The sequence below is a fragment of the Maylandia zebra genome, linkage group LG17 (assembly GCF_041146795.1).
Source record: "Maylandia zebra isolate NMK-2024a linkage group LG17, Mzebra_GT3a, whole genome shotgun sequence".
NCBI classification, from domain to species: Eukaryota; Metazoa; Chordata; class Actinopteri; order Cichliformes; family Cichlidae; genus Maylandia; species Maylandia zebra.
In genome coordinates, this window is record NC_135183.1 from 36,678,698 (window position 1) to 36,706,433 (window position 27,736).

The 27,736-nt window shown below is 40.3% G+C and overlaps 1 protein-coding gene across 13 annotated transcripts in view; it reads right to left on the reverse strand.

Annotated features, from left to right (window-relative positions):
- sox5 (SRY-box transcription factor 5) overlaps window positions 1-27,736 on the reverse strand; it is a 249,484-nt gene that overhangs the window by 140,248 nt on the left and 81,500 nt on the right. For 12 of the 13 annotated variants that reach the window (XM_076875579.1, XM_076875573.1, XM_012919844.5 and 9 more), the window contains exon 3: window positions 4,506-4,583. The exons of the other annotated variant lie outside the window; for it this stretch is intronic. The gene's annotated coding sequence lies outside the window, so the exon portion shown is untranslated. The remainder of the gene's footprint in view (window positions 1-4,505; window positions 4,584-27,736) is intronic. 13 annotated transcript variants of the gene reach the window in all.

A 27,736-nucleotide genomic window follows, 5' to 3' on the forward strand; every position in this document is an offset into this window, starting at 1 on the left:
TATTTAAGGGTGTTCATTTTGTATTTAGAGCCAGACAGAGCCCTACAGCAGGGTATGCTCTGACTTTACTGTTCTGACGATATAACGTCGTCTTGAACTAACCCCACAGCAGCTTCAGAAAAAAGCTCCGCTTGAAATATCACAATGTTAAAAGTACAAAAATTTAGGACTAAAAAAAAGTTTAAAAAAGGTATTTGCTGATAGGTAAGGGATGGAAGTTAAGTTGTATTTTATTTGGCCTTAAACTTTGCATTATTAGATGCATTGCCACTGTTACTCACACCTTTTTTTTAAGTCCTTTCCTCTTTCCTCCGCCCTTCCTTTCCATTTCACAAAGACGTTTGTTTCTGTTATCTGTAGAGCAGAAGGTACCTTCAGGGAGAGGCCTACATGCACGGATTCATGTGCATTTTTAGCCCACAAACTTGTGAACATTGCTGCTGCGCGACTCAGAGTGTTGTCCTGATGCTCATTCCTTCTTACTGTTCACAGCAGGCCAAAACAACCCCCAGGCGAAATGTCCCGATACTCCCAGCAGGCTGATGATAACGTAAGTGTAAGATAGATGACTATACATTAAAAATCCCTGTATGTACAGCAATGTTTCAGCATTCCTACATCATACAGTAGATCAATGACAGTAATGTAGTACTTTAGGTATCATTTGCCAAGATTATATCTCCATCTGGCAAATTATCCAGTTCATTAGAAGACTTCAACATGTCGTCACACATGTATGCCAGGCCAAAAGAGAGAAAATGCAAGGGAAACAAGCAAATGCAGGTGTCACAGCTCCCTTCTGAGCCTTTGAGTTATTTCCCGATGACAATTCACACACTGTTTGGTGCTTACAAAATGCAGAAGTCGAATACTAAAAGCGTGAAGTCAGACGTTAGAAAAGTGTGATCAAACTGATGTAGAACATCAACCCCTCTCAATCTGATGGGAAACTCCCACAATGACACAATCTCACCCAAGCACAGATGAACGAGGTGTCCCCTCCAACTCCCCAGCACAGTGAAGACAGGGACTTTCCCTGCCTGCAGCACGGCACGCATATACACACACATTCCCAAGCGCACACACAGAGAAAAAGGTCACCCCTGGTTGGCACACACGCAGTAGGCAGAGTCATGGCTGATTTGACAAGGCCGCGACAAACGTTCATACATCCATACAAGTACACAGTGGAACGCACGCGCACACACACGGAGCATGGTCAGTGTAACCAGTGCCAACTAAGTCTCCTCAGCAAAGCAGCGATGGGTCTGCAATCTGTGATCGTGACACTGCTTTGACACACACACTGTCTGGATTTCCACTCACACGTGCAAACACACAAAGAGCAAGAAAACACTACCACGCTATTTTATGGTCATTTGTCTTGTATCTGGTTTTGCTTTCACTGTCTTCTTCTGACTCCGGGCCCTGCGCACCACACAGTTCTATCCACTGTGACATGTCCTTATATTTATAGGAATTCAAACTGTCGAATTTATTTCTTAAAGTTTTGAGATGAGTAGTGAAAGTTCCAGAGATAGAGGCATATGAGTCTCAGGGCGTTTTCACACCTGCTATGTTTAGTCCGTTTAAATCCAACACTGGTTTGATTTCCTCTTTAGTGGGGTTCGTTTTATTTTGTGAAGACTTCGCATTAAAGACAATATTCATGCTGTAATAAACTAGAACTTGCCAACCGCAAGCTAAGTTTAATAAGTTAGGGAGAGTTTAATAAACTCCTTGCTATCTAAAATATAACGGGACACTGGAGTAGGGGTGGGTTTTTATAATCGATTCATCGATTAAAATCGATTCTGGCTTGGATAACGTAAATTCGATTCATTAAAATCCTGAATCGATTTTTTAATATAAATTTATTTTGTCCGAAATGCCAGAATCTCTGGTGACATCTCACAAAATTTCAAGAACCACCAAACAGTAAATGAGAGCAGGTACAGGGATTCTGCACATAGACTTAAACACACAGCGCGACCCGCGGATCAGAATCAGTTAGATGTCGCCTTTCTCACAGTCGGGGCTGAAAGCCGACAGCTCGCTGATCCGGGTCCGCGCTTTGTGTTCACGCCCTTTATGCGCTGATTCTAAAGCTGTTAGTTTGATCTCTCTCCAAACAATATTGACCGAATCAGCAGCAAAAGAAGATCCAAACGCTTCACATAAACATCGTCATGAATTCACTCTTTTACTGTTTTGCTTCCATTGCGATGCGCAGCTCTCTCTCTCTCTCCCTCTCTCCCCCCCCCCTCTCTCTCTCTCGAACAGTTTCGCTTTCTTCATTATTCGCTTGCTTGTTACGCACAAGTCTACTGTTGCTTACAGCGCTGTCGGCCGCTGTTTTTTTCCCTTTTACATTCTTCCGAAAAGAAAACCTCATTTCTGCTGTTCAATACTGAACAAATTTAAACTTTTTAATATTATTCAAAATGCAAAATGCTTAGCCGTGTGTCTAATAAAACCGCTGTAACGTCAGAGGTAATGTTCATTAATTAATGGTTTTCTTTCGTTTTTGATGTACTGCAGAATATTTTTATAAAATCCCAGGCCAGGAAAATCACCTTCATGTTTTTCTGTGTTTTATCTTCAGCTACTTTGACACAAAGGCATCTGCTGTGATGCTCACACCTTGGATAAAGTCTTGCGAGTGTCAGCTTCCTTTTTATAGATACAAAAATATGTAAATGTTCTGATCTGAATTATACTTCTGACTGTCAAAATTTCCCAGATTTAAATCGAATCGAATCGAATTAAATCGAATCGTGGATCGAATCGATTTGGGACCTTGTGAATCGGAATTGAATCGATTCTAGAAATCAGTGACGATACCCAGCCCTACACTGGAGTAAATTCTCGAGCATCTCACACTTCTGATAATCAGCTGTCTGCTTCACGTTTATTCAGCTGTGTAAAAACTATAACTTTAATCTCAGCCAAACCGATTTACTCAGGAACAAATAAAATACTAAAAAAAGCCAAACAATAACATTTTGAAGTTATCTAAGTGACTCATATATGTTTAACCTGAGTAGCGAAAGACGGCGGTGGGTTTGAAAACGATTTGCCGGGAGTCCGGTGTTTTCACGGCTCTAGTTAGCCTAGCCCCCGGCTAGCTATCGAGCTAGTGGGTAACAGACGTCTCCGAAAACGTCGGAGCGCTTTTGAAAATATGCGGTGTCCTGATAAACTGAGCAGATGTTTGAAGTTTACACAGCTACATTCTCGCCTGAAAATATGTTAATCGTTTATTTTGTGACCCAGAAAGAATAATAAGAGTAATATTAAAACTAACTAGCTGCCGCCATTGTTGGAAACTGAGCTGGGCTGCGCTATGAATTCTGGGACACAGCTGCTTCTTCTTCTTCGGGGTTTAACGGCAGCTGGCATCCTTGTACATGCAGTGCTGCCATCTTCTGTTTCAGTCCGTTATTACACTCTTAAATCCTACTACTTATTCCTGCGTCTTTTGGGATCTTACAAAGCTTCAAACGACGCGTCAGTCGTCGACGATTTTGATAGTCGACGCAATCGTGACTAGTCGACTAATCGTGGCAGCCCTACTGTATATCACTAGATGATCTGTTAGAAAGCTCTCATGCACTGGTTTGTGACATGTTTCAGTTTCAGTCTATCATGTGGAGGATACTGAAGAACAATGGTGTGTATGGCAGGGCTGCAAGGAGAAAGCACTGTTCTCTGCAGAGAGCGCTTCCCATCTGCACATGCATGAGTCAGAAGACTGTTTGAACAGTGTTTCTTGGATAGATGAGATTAAAATAGACATTTTCATTTACGTGAGAAGGGTTATATATATGGAGCAAGAAAAAAAAATGCATCACACTATTAAAAATGTATCCCAATCAAGAAACATGGTGGCATTGGCATCTTTGGTTTTTTGCTGCATCTGAGCAAATATGGCTTGTCATCACTGATGAAGCAATAAAATTATTCAATTCTAAAATCATCAGGACATCTGTCAGTGATCTAAATGATAGGAAAAGGTATGATGATAGTTGGCAGCAACAATGACAGAAATAACTGAAAAGAGCCTGAAGTGAGCACTGAATATGAGGACACAGACCTCAGACCTGAAGCTGTTCTGAGTACGACAATGGTCTAAAAGTCTTCAGTGCTAACCCAAAGGACGGTTCACCGGGCACCTTAAACATTTAGCTGCAGTCACTGCTGCACATGGGATCAACTCAGACACTAAAAGCAACATTTCAAATGCTTTTTCTCTTCACTGATATGCAATGGATCGTTTTCCTTAAAACTATTTTGTCTAATATTTTTAATGTTTTTAATTTTTAAACCTCACTTTAGAAACTTATTAAAATTTCAGGTCATGTTTATGCAGAAATCTGGAAAATAATAAAGGGTTCACATTTTCTTCCCATAGCTGTATGCCTATGTAGACTAAAACAATAGACTATATCTGGAATATCTGAGTTATAAAGTGCACCACTCTTAACAGGAAAAAAGGCCCTTACCAGTTACTTGATGAGCAATATGAAGGAAAAAAATATCCAGAAGTAATCAGCTGCTCTGTCCACTTAGCCCCTTCAAACCTGGACACAAAGAAGAAAACAATAAAATAAAGTAATTGTATGACTATCTTGTGGTACATAAAATTTTTATTTTTTAAAAAAAAATCAAAGAGGGTGAAACTGAGAAAGGGAGATTTATCAGTGGGAAAGTGACAAATAAATATAAGTTTGACTATTTGACTTTTTCAGCTTTTTGACATTTCTCCCATTAAAGGCACATGTATGGTGAAGTAAACTGCAGCCATACTGAGTCCAGTGGTCATCAGACTTTCCAGCACACAGGGCTTCTATGTGACAAATTGCTCTGACTCATAACATGAGAAGTAAAACTGATGGTTTACAGAATAAAGACACAGAAAGTTAGAGGAAGGAGGAGAACGAAAAAAGCTGAAGGCGACAGTCAATAATTCTATCTTAAAGAACCTTTCCTTCTTTCCTTCCTACTCCCTTTCCTCTGCCTGACCCTCCCCCCTTTGCTCCCCACATTCTTCTTACCCTCGCCCCTTCATACCAGAATTCTTACATCTATAAATATCAACAAGAGAGTCTATAGAACTACATACACACATACTGTAAACACACACACCAGTCTAAACCAATGAGCACAGTGGCGTATTGTGCCAGCAGAGCCAATACACACTTCCACGGCCATTACTCCCCATGGAAACAGGCGAGCGCGTTCGCACACACATGTGATGTTGACATTGTACCCGCACAGTGGCTGCCTTAGACAATAAGCTATTTCAGGGCCAAATCGCTGACAAAAATCCATTTTTCCACCCCACTAAAAAAGATCAGGAATGAGGGAGGGAGAAAGAGCAGGATAGAGAGAAAAGCTGAAATCAAATAAACAGTGGCGTACATCTCTCTTAAGCTGGATTTATCTCTGTATTTTGTCATCATTCTAATTTATTCCCCAACCTGCTTACAATTACCGCCTTTTCAAAACTCATATTGCCGGCTTGTTGTTGTTCTAAGAGAGATTGCGTGGTAGCTGCAAATGAATGAGCGGGGGACTTGCATAAGGTGGAAAAGCTCCTAGTGTACTTTTGTAGATTATCCACTTGATACCGATTCATTTTCTCCCTCTCTTGTCACAGTTTTCTAAAGGAGGCGATGTAGGACAAACATGCAAATGCACACAAAACACACACACAAATGTACGCGTAGATACAAACGCACACAGTACTGTAGCGGAAGGGAGTGGGCTCATCATCTTTAGTTGTGATTACAACACTTGGCAAGCTCTCCCCTGCCTGTTTGCCTGCCTATTGCCTTACAAATGGATTAGTAAGCCCTGTTCCATTTGTGTGTGTAGCTTCTCTGAGATTTAGGCTGACTTACAAATAACACCAATCAGATTTGGGAGCAGCCATTGTGTAGTCTTTTCTGGGGGAATATTGAGCGATATGATTTTTGGGACAACACTGGAAAAACCTTAGGACTGTGTGTACTTGTGCGTGTACGCATGTGTTGAGAAGATTTTTACATGTCTCGTAACGAGAAAGTCTGCCTTCAACTTTTGGAGTCAGTCAGCAGTTAATCCCTGAGAGGACTGCTCACTCATCCCCACTTTGCCTGTAATATAAAGGACGACAACTCCAATCTGAGAAAGAGAGGAAAAGCAGGCAGGCTTTCCAATGTACACGATCTACAGAGCAGAACTGTTCAGTTCATTGTGAAAACGACTGACGAAAAAGACAGAAAAGCTTTCTGAGAGACAGACAACTGTTTCGGTCTCGTACATTGTTGGTGGATCCCAAATTTGAAGATAGAACAAATGTTCTACTAAAAGCTGCGTGTGCCCCGACATCTCAGTGTACATGATAAATGCACTGCATTTATATAGCACTTTTCTAGTCATACTGGCCACTCAAAGTACTTTACAAGCTGTGTAACTGCTTCTGTGTGTGAATGTGTGAGGTACTTTTCGAGAGGAAGGTTACAGCAGAAATAGTACGCAAGAAGCACCAAACAAAAGAACAGTCGATCAGCATGCATTTGGCCCCATTTCTATGGAGAGAAATTTGCCTCAAAAGTGTTACGAATGCGTACAATATGATTCACAAGCATAAACAAATGTAGTCATGCAACTTTTGAGGACTCACAAATGCGTGCTCTGATCCAGATACAAATATGAAGCATTGTGATCACATGGAAACTATTTTACAAATGCGTACATCCAAACCTGAATAAATGGTGATTATTTATGTACAGCGTATTAAGTTCAGCTTCCCGAATTGGATCGTTTTCTCTTTCAGTGCATACAAATGTTTAAAAATACAGTTAACATCCCTCTCGCTCACTTACAAAACCTTAAATGCACATGCACCAGTCGCCTGACACAAGACCAGTCATTAAATTTCCTCCCTACTAAATATTCGACAGTCAACTGTTAGTGGCATTAAAACAAAGTGGAAGTGATTGGGAATTACGGCAACTCAGCCTCAAAGTGGTAGACTACAGAAAATCACAGAGCGGGGGTTTGTGGATGCTGAGGCAAATGGTGTGCAGAGGTCACCAGTTCTCTGAAGCCAATCGATACAGACCTCCAAACTTCACATGGCCTCAGATTAGCTCAAGAACGGTGCACAGAGAGCTTCATGGAATGGGTTTCCATGGCCGAGCAGCTGCATCCAAGCTCACTGCAGAGTGTCAGATGCAGTGGTGTAAAAGCCCACCAACACTGGACTGCAGACCAATGGAAATGTGTTCTCTGGAGTGACGAATCAGACTGCTCTGTCGTGCAATCCGATGGATGAGTCTGTGTTTGGCAGTCGCCGGGAGAACGGCATTTGTCTGACTTTGCCAAGTGTAAAGTTTGGTAGAGGGGGCATTATGGTGTGGGGTTGTTTTTCAGGAGTTGTGCTCGCCTCCTTAGTTCCAGTCAAAGGAATTCTTAATGCTTCAGCACACCAAGACATTTTGGACAATTTCATCATTCTAACTTTGTGGAAACAGTTTGAGGATAGCCACCTCCTGTGCCAACATTCCAAAATCCCATGAACTCCTAAACCCTATGGAAAGTGTTCCCCAAGTGGCAATACTACTGTACTACCTCAAAACTTGAGGCAGGTAGTTGGAAAAGTAATAATCAAGTTTAGAGTTTCTAGTCATCTGTAAAGCAGCTTGGCCCAAAGTTAAATTCTTTCATTAGTTTAACTTATCAGTTTAACTTCATAATTGCCCAATTGTTTCTCTGATCTAACAGCATCTAATTTATTTATTTTTTCCTGAAGGGGAACAAAATATCTCACTAAAAAATTATGGATAAATCATTTTTAAACTGGATTGACTAGTTGAATTCACAAGCTGCGTAAGTATTTCTAAAATAACGCATTAAAGTTCTTACATATAAACCTGAAGTCACCAAAATACATAATGTGGAGTTTGGAGTCATACCACAAATGCAACAAATCTCTATCAGAAAATTGGCTGCATGGATATTGCCAAATCAGATTTTTATGCCATAGGGTCACGACTCAATAAATGCCTAAAATTTGGTGAGACTAATAAATCTTAGAGAGCATACAACAGTTATTCTGGGTGTAACATGTGTTTCAGTAACCAGTATGATGGGAAAAACTAGACGAATCACATCCACAACATTGATTACAAATGTAGTTACACTATGGGGAAGAACAAAACATACTGATCTTGTAAATCTCAAAATTTATGGGAAGGGTGAAAGCTATTTACTGTGAAAAACAAAATTATAATAATGCTCACTTATTAAAAACTGGTTTGTAAATCATCAGTGACAATTATCTGAATGGTTATAAAAAATTTATATGGTTAATTAATATTGCAATAACATATGAAGCAGTGCTAAAGCTATAAGCAGGTGCAATATAATACATTAGACATGTATGATTTATAAAGTAATCAGATTTCTTACACAAACTATCTTGACTGGTGATCTTAACACACACAAAGAATTATAAGTGCCCCCAACTTAGTGAAAACGTAGCTACAGTGGACACACATAAAAGACAAAAGCAAAAGCATCTGTTTTAAAATAAATATGAAACCTTTTTCTTTGATGATTTGCTAGAATATGCAGAATTTTCTGGTCTTTTTTTTTCCTCAATACAATAGCAGAGTTGTTTTGGGGGGTTTTTTGTGTGGAGGACTAAAAATTCTGTGTCTAACTCTTGGTGACTGAGCAGGATTAAAACAGTATTAGAAAAACATATTGACATATAATGTGTGTGCACAACAAAGGCTGGCTCCTTGAAAAGAAAACATTTTTTCATGGTTTATCATTTTCTAGTTGTGCTCAGCATTGAAGAGGTGATTCGGGTTAGTCGATCAGAGGTGAGAGACTGTTACCCAGGCACCAACTGCGTGTTTTTTTAAAGCAAGCCCGATCATACATATGATTTTAGCCTGAGATCAGCACAAAGAGTTTGAAGTAGCTTGCTCCAGAGCAACTATCTGGTCACAAACTCTCCTCTACCATTTATAAACATTATAAAATGAGAGCACCAATTTTAGTGGAGGAGAACAAGGAGTGTTTGGTATATGGGAAAAGTGATTGTGTGCGAGTGTGTGTTTGTGTACACATATGTGTTTCTGCCAACCCAAGAGTACAGTTTGTGTGAATAAAGCTTTAAGCTGAGCCTCCATTAAGCCCCTTTCAACACAATGCCTTTCTCTCTGAGAAACTCTCTGATGGAAATCTGCTTTTGTTGCTGCAGTTCAATGTCCCTGCTATCTCCTGATGGAAGGAGAGAAAGGAAGGTCTGAATGGGCCTCTATAGTTTTATGTTCCAGACAGTTCACACACACACATGGCAAATAACACACAGTCCTTGCTCTTCTACAATGAAATCAATGCTCTCAGTTTTCATCTCTGCGCACAGCATCTCACAGTGCCAAAGGCTTCTTGTGATCAAACACCACATCATGTTCTGCAACTTCTGATACTGTTGCTAACACAGTGCTGCTTTTGTAGTTCAGTGTTGCTGTTCATTCACATTGTATTCAGCTGCAATAAAGGATGGATTTTTTGGGGGGGGTCAAACAATACAAATCTTTTTTTTCTTGCTTACTGATTATTTATTTCCGATGCCATTACCCCTATATTTGCCTTACCTTTACCCTCAACTAGTATTGATTATAGTTTATAGAGCTTCATTTAAAGTCATGTATTATTCACCTGCAGTCCCCTTGAACAAAGTTTTAAAAGCTTTTAACTCCAAAATTACATGATCATAGTAACAATTTGGCTTTTATTGTTTTAGAAGAACAATAACATTCTCATACTCATAACACAGATTGCCAAACAGAGTGAGCCAGTCTGTGATGAGTCTCTTGGCAAAAGGGGACTCGACTTAACTGGTTATATTCCAGCTACATTCCTATATAAACCAGGTTTGTAAGCACCTGTTTCATTTTGCATTTAAGCTTCTGTCCTGCATCAATTATGTTATTATTTATGGAGGAATTTTGGAATTTCTGTTTCAATTCTATGAGGCTCTGGTTCGACTCTGAATGCAAGTAGTTAATGTGTCAGTACATGGCAACAGGTTTACAATTTTCACTGATTTATCACAAACAAATTACATGAAATTGCCATTTTGAGCACACTGACTGCATTTTATTGACGTCTTGATGCACTAAACTTGCTTTGAAGACTATAGCTGACAGCAAGCAGTTGCCGTATTGGTCCCATTGCACATTGTCTCTAATATGACTGTTTTCTTAGTATGACTGTAGCATAAATAAGGCTGATCAAGACCACACACCAAAGCACAATAGTGACAAAGAATGTTCCTCAATTTAGCTGAATTGGGACTTTTAAAACAAACAAAATATATAAAAAGAAAAGTGAACCTATGTTAGGAAATACATGCGTGGTTTGAACAGGTGTGCTGAGCTGTTGGTGCAAAAGTTATCATGGGGTCAGGAGAGTCTTAGAATTGAGCCTGATTGTTGAGAAGGATAAGACTTTAAAAAAAGGGAAATGGACAAAGAAGACAGAGAAGCACAAGCACAGCTTTAAAGACGGGCTTTAGTAAACAGAGTGGGAAGATCACAGGACTGTTAGCCGGCCATGTATCACAGAGACATTTAAAGTAAGCTTAAGAAAGAGAATCCTTTTAATGCAAAGATTAACACTCAGAGATAGCAGCCTATTGACTGCTACTGTATTGGTTTACATTAGACGGTACAGGTAATGAATACAATGGCTGTTCAGTGTACATGCAAAACACTGATTAACTGGAACCATCTGCATGCAATCTACAAAGACACTGTCACACCTCAACCACACACACACACAAAGATTAGTGCATACAGAGCCTCACAGAAGACAGCAACAGAGGCATGAGGAGTCTCGAAATGAAAATGAGTTAATGCACAAACACAGACAGTGACTTCCACAGATGGGTGACTCGAAGCATCTGACTGGGTGAAATGTGAGTGATCTGATTGAATTATAGACAGGATACAATGGAGACAGACCGCCAGGGTCCGGCCTGAAACCTCACATCACTATTGTGTCCGCCAGCATGCCATCAGGGTGAACACAGGACAACACTGAAGGAGAGAATGAGAAACCAAGCCTGACGATATTGTCTGGTAAAAAAAAAAAAAAAAAGTGATTTTTTTGGTGAACTAAAAGAGTTTGGTTGCAGTTGGGGCAGAGGCAGCTTCCATTAAATATGGCATTGGGGAAACAATTTTCAAAGGAGACCTCCAGCCGGTCATAGCAGATGGCTGCCTAACCCTGATTCTGCAGGTTTCTTCTTGTTAAAAGGGAGTTTTTCCTTCTCACTGTCGCACTTGGGAAGGGGGTCATCTGACTGTTGGGGTTTTCTCTGTATTCTTGTAGTCATTACCTTAAAATATAAAAATTTTTAGGGTAACTGTTGTTGTGATTTGGGGCTATATAGATAAAAGTGAATTAAAAGGAACATGGGGAGTTTCTGTCATTTGCCATTTCTTTGAGCACTGCAACTTCAAACTGACTCACATCCTATTTGTGGTTACAAGCAAAACTCAGAAAACCACACCCAAAAACAGCTATTCAAGTCATCCTAGCCCTTAGTATTTTTTATTAGCACTATTTTTGTGTATCATACCTTTAAAAACTCGTGGTGCATGCTCCAAACTCAACATTTGACACACCAGTCCAACTCTTCTTCTAGCCGTATAAAAGTCCTTGTACCTTCCTGGAGAATAACCCCAACCATACTTTTTTTCTTTTTACAAATACTTCAACCAGAATATGGTATAACATCTCTGAATGCCCACTTGCTCCTTACAGATTACTGCTAACTTTTAAATCAACCCAAGCCTGAAAATTCAATTTTTCATGGATATATGGATGCTAGACTTGAGTGGAACATGTGAGAATAGCTACACTGATCCCTTCATTGTAGTCAAAGGAGTTTGGAATGTTTTTAGCTCTTAATGGTGCCTCTGTGCTCAGTTAATTTATAGAGCGTGGAGAGCATCTAAACCCAGAAATGGCTAATCAAGTCGGACTTAACACACAGTTATGTATAGTTTGTGTATGAGCAACAGCAGTAGCAGCATCTGCTGGGGTCACAATGTTGAAGTCCAATCTTGTTTTATCAAATTAATACTGCCCTTCTCAGCATGCTTCCGTGAACACACACAAACACAGTTGCACAGTTGTGCACCTTCATCACTTAATCATGTTATGCATAGCATGCCGCAGTACAACACAGAGACAATACACACAGACTCCAAAACACTATTACATTATTGAAGGGTAAAGGTTAAGGAGAGAAGACATCATTGCAGGGTCATCTTTTCAACATTTCTTTACAAAGTCTAATATAAACCGTTATAATAGCTTTATAAACTTATGTTGAAATTAAGTTACTGTTCCATCATAAATATTTAAAAAAACCCAATGAACTATTCAAGCCTTCAACAGCAAACATCAACAGTACGTTACACTATTCCATCCTCAATTCAACATAGAAAACAACATTGCAACAGCTATTTCATTTATTCCTTCATTCATTTAAAATGGATTGTGGTTATAATTCGGCATTCTGTAAATGATAATGTTAACAATAACGAAAAGCACTTCATTATGTTCCACGGGCAAATTAATGCCCTGGAGAGCATTATATGAAATAAAGGCTGGTCTAATATTATACAGACAATGCACCACTGAGTCCAAAGATGTCATCCTGAACTACAACTTGCTGGAACAAATGTGCTTAGCAATTATGCATCAGTGACATCAGGGTATTGTATTGTTGTATGGACAAGGACGCGTCTCAGCACCTTGACCCTTTCTCAGAGCTGGCCAATAGCTATTCAGAGAAACGGTTTCTTTTGAAATACAACATCCCTACTTTTCTTTGCCAAGTCTAAATCAACCCAGGTAATTAGAATTCTATAAACAAGGAAGAATAAGGCCTTTCCTGTGCCGTCTTTGTGAGCCGGAATGGGTACAATGCATGACTGATGGATGTCAGGACACCAGATTCAGAGCTCTGAGACCTCTACAGAGCTACAAACAAACAGACAAACATTTTAGAGATGGAACGTCACAAACAAAAATCATAATGCCGTTATGTCCTGTTGTCTAGAACTCTCAAACAAATGCCTGATTATTCCTTTGCATCATGAAGTTCATCCAGTGAACTTCATGATGCACTTCAATTTTTTTTAGTTGTAATAAACAACCAGTGTCTGAAGCTTTGGCCATGGAAAGAACAGGGAAGGACACTTGTAGTTGCAGGGGTACTACTGGCAACTGTTGGCTGAAAAATTCTATAGATTTGTTGCTAAAGCTCAATGAAAAGTTGATAAAGTTGTTGCTAACAAAGTGAAGTCTGAAAATTACTGCTTTGAGTGGGAGAGATGGCAGACACCCAAGCTAAGATTTTATATTTACATACATTAAAAAAGGAGACTATTCAAATACGAAATTAAAAACAACAAAATATAGAGTACGGTAGATGAATATTTGAATAGTTGGAGATGAACATAACTATGTTTTAAAATCAGTTCATGCAACATGAAAATACTAATTGAAGTTCCACATCTTTAATGCAATTACTAGATGTTAAGAACACACAAAGTTCTGGAAAACACAGTGTAAGTTGCGATGAAAGAAAAACAGTGTAAATGACCCACGGCAGATCCGATGACATCAGCATCTCTTTTATTAACACACGCGGTTGCTGTTCACAAACACCAACAACAACACCACTAACCGAGACCCAGTACAGACTTTTTATGCTGGCGAGGCGTGACTGCAGATGCCGTGCAGGTGCGTCCATCTCCCCTGCAGCGGCAGTGCAGTCCACGCGCTGCCACAGAGAGTTTTTCAGTTCAAACAATTAAAATGGTCAGCCTCTATTGTGTAGTTTATCACCAACAGCAACAATGAACTCATGGAATATGGAACTTTTACCATCTACATTTCCACAATAACTAGCAAACTTATTTTAAGATTAAAAGTTCATTTCACTTATTTTCCTCTCCGAAATTAGCCGGGGAGACTTGTAATCATCGTTATTATCATCCTCTACTTTTTTTTGCAATGTTACATTATTTTTATGCTAAAGCTGCTCCATCAAACCAAGGAGCTGGTGGTAGACTTCCGCAGGCACAAGCATTCTCCACTGCAACCACTGAACATCCAGGGTATGGACATTGAGGCTGTGGACAGCTACAGGTACCTTGGTGTTCATCTGAACAACAGACTGGACTGGACTCATAACTCAGACGCCCTCTACAGGAAAGGGCAGAGCAGGTTGTACCTGCTGCGGAGACTCAGGTCGTTTGGGGTGGAGGGCCCACTCCTGAAGACCTTCTATGACTCTGTGGTGGCTTCTGCTATCTTTTATGGCGTGGTCTGCTGGGGCGGCAGCATCTCTGCTGGGGACAGGAAGAGACTGAACAGGGTGATCCGAAGGGCCAGCTCTGTTCTAGGATGCCCTCTGGACCCAGTGGAGGTGGTGAGTGACAGGAGAATGGCGGCTAAGCTGTCATCCCTGTTGGACAACGTCTCCCACCCCATGCAGCAGACTGTGACAGCACTGAGCAGCTCCTTCAGTGGGAGACTGCGGCACCCACGGTGTGGGACGGAGAGATTTCGCAGGTCTTTCCTCCCCACTGCTGTCAGACTCCACAACAAAGACTTTAACTGAACAAACACACACATCCACACATGTGCAATAACACTAAGTGCAATAATCCTTTCTGGCATTGTTGTATTTTTACTCAGTTGTATATAGCATTCGTATTCTATTTTTATCTTATTGTATATTTTTATTCTATTTTATTCTACTGTATATAGTATATTATTTTATTCTATTCTGTACAGCTGTGTACTGTATTTATTCTTATTGTATTCTAATTTTTGCGTCATAACTTTTGCACTGTCCACTTCCTGCTGTGACAAAACAAATTTCCCACGTGTGGGACTAATAAAGGTTATCTTATCTTATCTTATCAACACAGCTAGCATTGAACCTGTTTCAATTCAATTTTCTGCAGGACAGTTTATGGAAAAGAAATTACATTAGAAGTAAAGACGTGTTATTTGCTGAATTTTTTATGTTCAGTTGCAGGTTTCACGCTCTGCGGAGTATTCATGGTTAGTTTGGTGTAGGTCCAATCACTGGCATATTTAAATTACTGAAGATACTAATCATCTTCTAAACCCTTACATGCTTATTACTTTTAGTGACTGTTTTGTTTCTGGTCTCTAACAGGGTTTCATTCTTGCACTGTCAAGGACAGCCACCCAGTTTTTTTTGTTGTATTTTGAATGAATTAATGCCTTTTATTGTCACAGCACACTCATTCTCCTCCAGTGACTACATTCACGTCTGAGAGAAATAAACATAGTTTCATAAAAGCTCTGTTACTTTAACACAAAAACCCATATACTGTCTAAAAGGGAATTTCATCAACACCATAGCTGTATCATTATGCTATATTATATATTAGATGCGACCCTGATGGGCAGAGAGGTAGTGAAAGATTAGGAGAAAGGCCAAAGTGCATCACTCAGGCTTGTTTTTCTCCATTCTCCCTCTGCCTCTATGTTTCTTTCCACCTTTCTCTCTCTGACAGTTGCTGTACCACTAACACCGCCTCCACAATTAGTGTCTTCTCACCGACTATACACAGATACACGCACACACACATACATGGTGACACCCCAGGGCCCTGCACAACCCAAACAGCATAATTAGACATCCCCTAAACAAAGCACACACTCTGTAATTACTCTGTAATGTTACATAGCACAGGGGACTCAACAAAAGCCATTTTCCTTGGATCAGCCAGTACTGTGCACACACTCTATACTCTTCTCTCATGTGTCTCTGACTGTGTACATTTTTATTGATTTCACTGGGCAGAGAATTCCCAGTGGCTGTGTTCTGGTTTGTGAGAATAATGCACAAGTCGCTGAGTGCAAGCGTGACTGTATCTATAGGTATGTATGCTGCTGCTTACATATATGCATGTACAGCATGTGTGCGTACACACACAGACCTCGACAGCACATGAAGTGGCAGAGCAATTGAATGTCTTCATCTAGCGTTGCTCAGTCCAGGGAGAAAGACATGCTAAGTATAGAGAGAGAACTTGCACACAGACACAAACACACACTCCTCTTTTCTCTCTCCCCGTCTTGTTGCTTCTCAGTCTCCAGAATGGGACATGACTAATTTCTCCAGACAGAGCGACAGCATAAACACAGTGCTGAACACATGTGCTGATACCGTTCTTGGCAGGACTCCCTTCAGCTCCAACAATCTAACACCACCACCACATCTGATCACAACATGACAGACGCCCCCAAACACATCCACCATGTTCCCCCTCCTCCCTCTCTCACCACCCCCTTTTTTCACCACCGTGTCCCCGAGTCAGCACAGATATTTCACTAAGTCCAGTGGCAATAAATTATCTTGCTCCGTGCCAGGCAAAGTAGTGGGAAATCACATTAGATCTTAATCAGAGACTATTGTGTTTGCCTTGTTGGATTTTTTTCTTTCATAACGGGCGTTATGTTTTGTTGTGTTGAGTTCGAGCTCTGAAAGTATCCTCACTGTGGGGATATATCAGAAAGCATTTCTTCTTATGCTGATGCTGCTATAGAAAGAAGTCTAAACATTTCCCCCATTTTGGTTAAAGACGATAAAAGTTTAGAGACTCTATCCAATGAAAAAAACAAGATATTCATTTCTGCACCAACTTTTTTTTTTTTTTTTTTTTAAAGAACGGTCCATGACGGGTGATGATCCTCAACACAAAACTCAGGTCCAGTGGTGCATGAGAAAATAATCTTGAATATAAATGTATTTATTTATAGTTTTTTGTTGTTGCTTTTTTTTAATCTGAGTCCTTCAACCGTATGATGTGACACCTTGTTTTGTAGTTACCTAAATGTGCTGATGCATTTTATTTGGGACAGCTTGTGCAAAAGCGAATATATCATTCAAAAATCTTTGTGACACATTTGATGACTTTCATTTGAAGATCTGAAGTCAACAACTGTCGAAGAATTAGGCTGTCACCAAGTTGTGGTTTTATATTCCACAGACAGGTAACAAAAGGAAAGTAACTGAGTAGTATGGGAATTACTTCTGTTTAATAATCCATCCATTCACTTCCACTTATCTTTTTTCAGGGAGTTCAGAGAACTGAACTCAGAAGACCTTTACACACCAAATGCGTAAAAATGGTGTGAATCTCTTAAAAATATTTTTTTAACTGTTTGTTCAGCCATTCACTGTAATTTCACTGTTGAAATTTGAGACATTTTTGGGACCCAAATAAACAGATCTAACCAATCAGACCACTGCTTATGGGAAGTAGTGGTACTGAATATGCAATTAAATGGAAATGGTAAAAAATACCATATTACCTCAGACACACAGCACATAGACACTGCTCTGGGTCAATCAGCTCTCTTGAATTATTTCTCTGCCTCCTCCGATGTGGTCCCAGCTCTGCTAACAAGAGCTCAAAAGCCTGTCCTGAAATTCGTGCAAGCGGTCATGATACAGCGTCAATTCTTGGATCAAACTATCCCTGTGGATGCCTTCTCAGGAGAACTACATTTACCCAAATTCTCAGTTTCTTATATTGTTTCGAAACATGACGACCAGCTCATCATTGGCCTAATGTCAAGAAAAAGGCAACGCATTCAGTGACTATATACCTACTAGGGCTGCCACAAACGATTATTTTTTTAGTCGACTAGTCACCGATTATTTTTGCGATTAGTCGACTAATCAGATCATGCATACATTGGACGTAAAACTACAGCTTATTGCACCAGCAGCATCTGCTCTTATATAACTATCATTAGCTTACAGCTTTAAGTGTTTAAGGTATGTGCTAACTAAAAATAAAGACAAGATGATAGTTTATTAAACTTTTAATAAAATTTGCAGATTGTTTCGGTGGAGTTTAGTAAACTCAGCCGTCTGCTCCGTGCTATCTAAAATATACCAGGACACTGGAGTATATTCTCGACTAGCTCACACTTCTGTTTAATCAGTTTTCTGTTTGACGTTTATTCAGCTGTGTGAAAACTGTAACTTTAACCTCAGCCAAACAGATTTACTCAGGAACAAATAAAACACAAAAAAAGCCAAACAATAAGTTTTAAGTTATCTAAGTGACTTATATATCATGTTTAACCTGAGTAGCGAAAGACCGCGGGGGTTTGAAAACGATTTGCCGGGAGTCCACTGTTCTTGCCGGCTCGAGTGACCATTGAACCTCCCGGCTAGCTATCGGGCTGGCGGGTAACAGACGTCTCCGAAAACATTGGAGCATTTTTGCAAATATGCGATGTCTTGATACCGAGCAGATATTTGAGGCTTACACAGCTACATTCTCACCTGAAAATATGTTAAACGTTTATTTTGTGACCCAGAAAGAGTAATAAGAGTGATATTAAAACTGCCGCCATTGTTGAAAACTGGAATTGGCTGAGCCGTGCTATGAATTCTGGGATAGGTTGGGGCACAAAGGATATGCCCGACCCATCCTTCAAATCTGGGGAAAAGTAGGATGCATTTGTCAGCTCCATTTGCAGAAGTCTTCGAATTCGGAAAGCCTTCACCACGTCGCTGTAACGTAATCGGCCTTCAAATGCGGCCTCTGAAGGATGCGACCTGAATTTGGACAACGCTGCGATACCAGAGTTGCTTCTTCTTCTGGGTTTAATGGCAGCTGGCATCCTTGTACATGCAGTACTGCCATCTTCTGTTTCGGTCTGTTATTACACTCTTAAATCCTACTACTTATTCCTGCGTCTTTCAGGATCTTACAAGGCTTTAAACAGCGTTTGATAGTCGGCGTAATCGTGACTAGTTGACTAAGCGTGGCAGCCCTAATACCTACACAGCAAGACTGAGCCAAAAAAATAGGAAATTTCCCGTTAATTTTCACTTACATTCTGTGTATAACAGCCTTGAGACTCAGTATCTTGTCTTTTAAGGGTAATTTGGTGATAGATTGGCCTAAAAAGATTTTTCGTTAACCAATTACTTATCTCAGTCCTTGTAACAACAGTTAATTGCAACAAAATTACCAGCAAATCTATCATTTAGATCTACAAACATCTGTGGAAAATCTCTGTGAAATGTGTGGAACATGGAAAATTTCGGCATACAACAGTAGTGGGTATTTGTTGAAAATAACACTGAAACTATATGAGGTTGAGTAAGCCACATCATAACTCATCACCGTTTCTTTCCAGATCCAGGTGAGTGAGAGTGTCAAACTAGCAGGCTGACCTTTATGAGCAATTTCACTTTCAATAACAACAGCCCATGAACTAGTGTGACACAACGAATGGTCTCCATGTGATGAGCTTCCTTTAATGAGCTGCACCTCACTTGACAACAGATAAAAATGAACACTCTACCTCTTAATGATGTCCGTTAGGCCTAAAGATCTTATCTTCTTCCTTCTCTCAGAGACAATCAACACAACTTAACAAGTCTTTTCAATCACGAAGTTAATGATCTTAGGCATTAATTAACCAGTCCACAGGAAAATGAGCCTTCAGTTAATCCAAAATGCTGTCCTCTCTGTGCTCTCCTGTTTTGGCTTCCCTTCATTGGCTTCCTGTTAAATCCAGAATTGAATTCAAAATCCTGCTCCTCACATACAAGGTCTTAAATAATCAGGTCCCATCTTATCTTAATGACCTTGTAGTACCATATCACCCTATTAGAGCACTTTGCTCTCGCTCTGCAGGCCTACTTGTTGTTCCTAGAGTATTTAAAAGTAGAATGGGAGGCAGAGCCTTCAGTTTTCAGGCCCCTCTTCTGTGGAACCAGCTTCCAGTTTGGATTCAGGAGACAGACACCATCTCTACTTTTAAGATTAGGCTTCAAACTTTCCTTTTTGCTAAAGCATAGACAGACAGTTTGGGGAAGGAGCTACTGAGCTACCAACAGGATTTTCTCCCCGGCAGTATGGACCTTAAGCACTCTGCCTTTTTTCTCAACCACCTGCACAAAACACTATTTGTCTTAGTCTGTCCATAAAAGAGGGATGGAGCTTTTAGGTATGAAGTGACGCCAACACAGAACAGATTTAATCCTACATTCTTTCAAACAGCAACCAGAAGGCAACTCCTCTGATTGCAAAAAAGAAAAAAAGTCCAGTTGTGGAAGCATCAGTCTTGTAGTAGTCCATGAGAAAATTACACTTTTTTTTACTTTACCTATTACTTCAGTAAACATTTACCTAATGAGGAGGACATTCATTTGAATTATGGTGACATATAGAATGGAGAAAAAAAAACAACTAAAGCAAGGTATGTTTTAAGGGACAGCTACGCTGTAACTGACGAGTGACTATTGTAGGGGTAGTCAATAAACCAATAAACCAGTGGATGACAGAGTTCATAGATCATCACCAGATATTTATCTGTCTTTATCTTGTTTATTCGTGTTTCCTGACTGAAAGGCTCTTTGCAAGAAACTCATGCAACGACCTTTTTATAGACACCGATGTTTAATGATTAAGTTATACAAAGCATGCATTTGAAGCAGCACTCATCATTTAACTAACTTTTCAACTTAGTTTCATGTGCAACTAAAATAAATACATAAATTAGGGCTCTAACTATATCTCTTTAAAAATAACAGAAGGTCATTCTAAACAGATGCTTACACCAAACCATTCGTTGATGATGTCAACAGGAAGATGACTTGCACCGAAAAGTGTCGGCTTCCAAATCAAAGTAAGATGCATGAAAACTAAAACTCTACATTAGCGAATCAGAAAAGAGTAAACAAGAACACTTAAGAGTACTGAATGAACAGAGGATGGATTATCCACAAACTCGGTTTTATTCAAACAACTTTGAGAAAGAAGAAGGAAAAGGCGAAAAATGAAAGGCCAAGTGTTTACAATGAAAAGGTCGCACACAGTATAAAAATGAGTTCCATGAGTTTGGAATTAAACTCACTCTATAGGGGCATCCACTACAATGAGCCCAAATATTTACTTCCCTTTTTGATGTCATACTGCTGCTTATTTCTGTCTTTGCAAGTAAACATATGCCTGATATACAAACGGAAAAAAATGTGTGGTTTTACCTTAAGATGTTTAGAAGCTTAGTGTACACAGACACTTCCTATTATTTGTGGTCAACACTATTTTACATGTTCTGAGTTTTTATACGTCTTTGTGGGCCTGCCCGCATTAGCACATTTGTCTTGCTAGTGAGTGTGTGTATGACACTGTAGCTGCTACGTGTCTTTTGTCAATAAACTTCCCCATTCGCTGTCAGGGAAAGAGTTAATAACCACACAATGTCATGATCGCTTTTGGTATTACATTTTTACGGTAAAGACACTGCACAAGTTTGGGGCTTTAAACTTGTGTGACACAAGCAAAATACAAGTTTAGAGTAAACGCAACAAAGAAACCATCTGCCATGCTGCCATATTAACAATCTTTCCAATAACAGAACTTTGGCGTTTATGCTATATGGCTCAGGTGGCCAAAATGCATAAATGTTTCACAGACGGTAACATCAACCTTTAACTGTTTGACTACTTTCTGAAGTAAAACCAAACACACTTTGCAGGAACAAGTCACTTAAAAAAAACTACAAAAGCCTTTTAAATTATTCAAAAGAGCAACGTGTTCTGCAAAAACCCCACATCACATTCATGTTTATATTTTATATGTTTATATAACTGAGCCCCTGTATGAAAGAAAAATCACAGTTGAGACACGTGGGGTGGATGTAAAATTGGGTTTGCTGCAGTTTGTAGCACAGCTTACATCAATTCTTCAGGCCTGAAAACTTGACTTAAATATATGTCCTTTTGAAATTAAGATGGCTCAAAATTTCAGGAAAACAAATATGAAATAAAGTCCCACTTTACACTCACTCCTATGTACTCCAGTAAGTATCAGATAGAGTGAAAGTAAAACTCATTCTTTTTTAACTTTTTTCAAATGGTTGACTTTTATGACCAGAGAGAGAGCGAGAGAGGAACTGCCTTCCCTCAATATGACAAAATCTTATTTATTTACTTAGTTCATACTAGTGAGCAAACATTATGCTTGGAATGAGTTATGTAAAGTGCAACATGGTGCTTGAAACTACTCGAGGTGAGAGCTTCAACAATCAACTGTCAAGGTCAAGGTCAAATTTATTTATATAGCACATTTCCAGACAGACAATGCTGCACAAAGTGCTTAACAATATAAAAACGCCATTAAAAAGAAACAATATAAAAACAATAATAACAATATAAAACAATGATAGGACATAATTAAAACAATAAGACTATAAAATAAGACTAAATAAGACCAAAAAAACCCAACAAAAAATATGTCTTTAGTAGTGATTTAAATTGATCAAGTGTTTGTGCAGATCTAATATTTAGGGGAAGACTATTTCAAAATCTGGGACCTGCCACAGAGACGGCTCTATCGCCACGAGATTTGAGATCAGTCCGTGGGATGGACAGCATTAATTTTGAGCTAGACCTCGTGACTTTTCCTGGAGCATAAACAGAGACGAGCTCAGACAGGTAAGAAGGGGCTCGGGCGTTAAGCGACTTAAAAACAAAAAGTAAAAGTTTAAATTAGATCCTGTAGGAGACAGGAAGCCGGTGCAAGGAGGCTAAAACTAGAGATATATGATCTCTCCATTTGGTGCCAGTTAGCAGGCGAGCAGCTGCATTTTGGACCATCTGAAGACGATGAATGGAGGCCTGGTTAAATGACACGTTCGGGAGGTATGATTTTACCATAGCTAGTTGTCTTAACTGAAATAAGAAGGATTTGACTACTGCACTCACCTGCTCATTCAATTTAAAAGAAACATCAACGTAGACACCAAGGTTTTTTTTACATGTGTTTTATTGTAGGTTGATTTTAAATTTAGCACATCATGTAATAAATATTAAGAATACTGGCGGAAGCTGCTTCTGGCCCTTAGCCTCCGAGTAGCTGCACCTATGGCATGAATTTCAAAATCCTACATCACCGCATTCTTGACTCATCACTTTCATAAGATTTTCAGAAAGCTAGACTTCACCAGGATTCAAGCTTATCTGATATTTACTTGCAGAAGCACCTATAGTATGAATACATAAATCCTAGGAGACTTCCTTCTTGAGTTATCACATTCACAAGATTTTGAGAAAACGTAACTTTTGTCCTTGACCTTGAGGTCATCGAAATTCAAACTTGTCCAAGACTTTAAGTAGCTGCACCTATAAAATGTCAAAATCCTACGTCACCCCGTTCTTAGTTATTACATTCACAAACAGGGTTTCCACACCAGACTGCCTGGTTGCTCAGGGTAGAAGCAGGGGAAAAAAAAGTAGAAACCATTTTAGCCATTTCCCATTTTTTCCAGCAAACTATAGAGAACATAGAGAACTATAACTCCAGAGATATTAGATGCTCGCCCAAATTGCAATGTGTAAACCGATGTCTAAAAACAACTCAAAGGAACAGAATGACACACTTGGTGGAACGAAAAGGGTGAAAGCCTTTTTGTCATCCTTCTGTTCAGACAAAGCTCACCTAACAAGCTTTAGTTGATCAAACTGCAGCACAAGAGTACATGGAAACATGAAAGTGAGGACAATGAACCAGCCTTGAAGCACAAGCATATACACATACAAAAATGTAAGTATACAAGCCATTTGCACTTTTGTATGAGTGAGTAAAGGCCTGTTGACAAACATGGAGGCCACACATTTGCAGGAACACTTCACTGGTCCTTTCTTACTTGCTTTCCTCTCAACCTCGCTTCCTTTTTTTATTTGCCTCCTGTGTTTCTCACTCTTCTTCCCTTTTATCCTAGTAACAAGGGACACAATCAGTTTTCATAGTTCTCCCTCTCCCAGCCAATACTATCTGAGCAAGGAACCACAAACAGAAAAAAGGCCAAAAAAAGTGAAATTATTGATTTGATGTCATTGTCAATTAGAGCCAAGAGAGGAAAGAAGCAGCACAGAGAGGAGACAGACTGAAAGTGAACCGTTGGTCTCACATAGGTAACATAAATGGAGAAGACAAAATGGAAAAATAATCTTACGTCGACCGATGAAAAGAAACACCATTAAGCCTGGAAATATCCCCTCTAAAAATGTTCACATATATATATTTATTAACCACCATGTAAACATATGTGTGTGTCTCTCTCCCTCTCTCCACATGTGTAAAAGAGCTTGTCACTGCTGGTGGCGATTAACACATCATTTCTGTACCAGTGCACACTAGGAAAGGCAACAGCATCACAAAGCAAACACAAAAAGTCATGTGACACAATAGGCGGAGGACCTACACCAACCCACACGTTCTTCAGCTTGTGTTTTACTGCTGTTTTACAGCTGTGTCTTTTCTCAACACCATTTTCAATATAAATTGATAACTGAGATATATAAAAAAAAAAACACCCAGCACGCCCCTGCGGGCGGTTTATCCTTCAAGCTCGGGTCCTCTACCAGAGGCCTGGGAGCTTGAGGGTCCTGCGCAGTATCTTAGCTGTTCCCAGGACTGCGCTCTTCTGGACAGAGATCTCCGATGTTGTTCCCGGGATCTGCTGGAGCCACTCGCCTATCTTGGGAGTCACCGCACCTAGTGCTCCGATTACCACGGGGACCACCGTTACCTTCACCCTCCACATCCTCTCGAGCTCTTCTCTGAGCCCTTGGTATTTCTCCAGCTTCTCGTGTTCCTTCTTCCTGATGTTGCTGTCATTCGGAACCGCTACATCGATCACTACGGCCGTCTTCTTCTGTTTGTCTACCACCACTATGTCCGGTTGGTTAGCCACCACCATTTTGTCCGTCTGTATCTGGAAGTCCCACAGGATCTTAGCTCGGTCATTCTCCACCACCCTTGGGGGCATCTCCCATTTTGACCTCGGGACTTCCAGGTTATACTCGGCACAGATGTTCCTGTACACTATGCCGGCCACTTGGTTATGGCGTTCCATGTATGCCTTGCCTGCTAGCATCTTGCACCCTGCTGTTATGTGCTGGATTGTCTCTGGGGCATCTTTACACAGCCTGCACCTGGGGTCTTGCCTGGTGTGATAGACCCCAGCCTCTATGGATCTTGTACTCAGAGCTTGTTCTTGTGCTGCCATGATTAGTGCCTCTGTGCTGTCTTTCAGTCCAGCTTTGTCCAGCCACTGGTAGGATTTCTGGATATCAGCCACCTCCTCTATCTGCCGGTGGTACATACCGTGCAGGGGCCTGTCCTTCCATGATGGTTCCTCGTCTCCCTCCTCTTTCTTGGGTTTCTGCTGCCTGAGGTATTCACTGAGCACTCGGTCAGTTGGGGCCATCTTCCCTATGTATTCTTGGATGTTCGTTGTCTCATCCTGGACTGTGGTGATGACACTCACCAGTCCCCGGCCCCCTTCCTTCCGCTTAGCGTACAGCCTCAGGGTGCTGGACTTGGGGTGAAACCCTCCATGCATGGTAAGGATCTTTCTTGTCTTTATGTCAGTGGCTTCTATCTCCTCCTTTGGCCAGCCTATTACCCCAGCAGGGTACCTGATCACGGGCAGGGCGTACGTGTTGATGGCCCGGATCTTGTTCTTACCATTCAGCTATATTTTTTATATATATATATATATATATATATATATATATATATATATATATATATATATAAGCTGAGAATAAAAGCATGGTTCCATCATAGTGCAACCAAACACTAAATGCTTCTAAAATTTAGATGTGTGGCACCAACATTCAGCACAGACCTGCCCATAATCTGCCTCTGATTGGTTCTGACCCTAGTATTCTTCTTCACTGAATGCAGCTGACGGATAAAAACGGGCATTTGTACATGTGGGGCGATCGTGGCTCAAGAGTTGGCAGTTTGTCTTGTAATCAGAAGTTTGCCGGTTTGAGCTCCGGCTCCGACAGTCTCAGTCATTGTGTCCTTGGGCAAGACACTTCACCCGTTGTCAGAGGGCCCGGTGGCGTCAGTGTCCGGCAGCCTCACCTCTGTCAGTGCGCCCCAGGGCAGCTGTGGCTACAATGTAGCTGCCATCACCAGTGTGTGAATGGGTGGATGACTGAATGTAGTGTAAAGCGCTTTGGGGTCCATAGGGACTAAGTAATGCGCTATACAAATACAGGCCATTTACCATGTGAAACCGCACCCTGGGTTTCTCCTTAAGAGACATTGCAACCTTAAAAACATACTGGTTATTCAAAATAAAGAGAACTATTTGCTTTTTTTATCAAGAAAATGCTGTCACTGGCCCTGAAAGGCCTGGTCCGGACATCGTCTGCGGAAGTAACTATTCCGCCACCCGTCTCCCCTTGCCCTGACGAGATACCAAATCGTGACCCAGAATCCTCCATGGTGACAGCCTTATCTGACTCGGGGCCACAGCAAGATCCTTCCACATGCAAAAAGGCAGACACATAGGTGTTGTGCAAAGAATGCTTTGTCTAGCTTCCATGGCTGAGACATGATAAAGATCCAGAACAATGTGCTACACCACACTGCAAAAAACATTCCAGGAGTAACTTGAGGAATCGGACAAGGAGTCCAAGACACTGACCAAGCCAATCACATCATGGTCCCATCCTCCAGTGGAGAGGACCCAAGGGATCTGCTGTCAGTGACATGCATGCCCCAAAGGGTCAGAACTATTCCCACAGAACAAAGGGGCTGCTTATGGTTTATCGGTATAAATGAAGAAGCTGACACACCAACCAGTCTTTATGCATCAACTGAATTAAAAACAAAACAAAAAAGGCCCTCAAGCGTCCAAAGCAAATTATAAACATTTTTGTTAGATTTTTCAAGTAAAGTTTGAGCTTCTGTTGACACAAGGTTGGTCTCTTTATAGACAAACAATAAATCCAGGTCTAATTGTACAATTTTTTTCCAGGTAAGGCAAAAATGCTCTTTTCTAAATCTTTATATTAAAAGTATGCTATAATCTTGTCTGGACCCTACAGAAGGCCGCATACTGCTGTCATAGGAAACCAGTATTGAGCTTTATTTGAGCAGTTCATGCAAGCAGAGTAAAAGGTCTGTGAAGAAATTGTGAGTGACAGATATTGAGGAAAGAAGACAGTGTAATGATCTCTAATACAGTGGCTGAGGCTGAAGAGGAAAGGGAAAGAAAAAGGAACATGGCTGAATGAATAACCTGTGATAAAAACAATTCACAGCATATACCCTTTAATCTGAAGACTGCTCTATTTTCAAGAGTCCATTACATACAAGTTACAGTGGAAAATCTTTTTGAGTAAGTCAGAGTAATTCACCATCACGGCATCCATCGGTGGGCTTAACTCATTTTTAAATAAAAATTTTATGAAATTCTATTGTATGACACAAAACTCATTAAATACAGCCCAAATAATACCACAAATATCTGCATGAATCGTGAGGGCTAAACAAACTGTTAATAACACTGTAATATTGTCTATGGCATCGAAGTTGCACTCTGAATGTAGTTAAACCACCCAAAGGTTAGAGTAGTTAGAAGAAAATGTGCAAAAAAATGCCAATTCACGTGCATAAAAAAAATATTGCAAGGAATCAGTCATAATTAGTAATAACACATCTGAACGTTTATACATGCTGTGCATACACTAAAGATAAATGCTATGAGATGAAAAGGGGTTAACAGAGCAGAGGGAAGGAAACAAGTGAGGTGGGGGTGGAGAGGG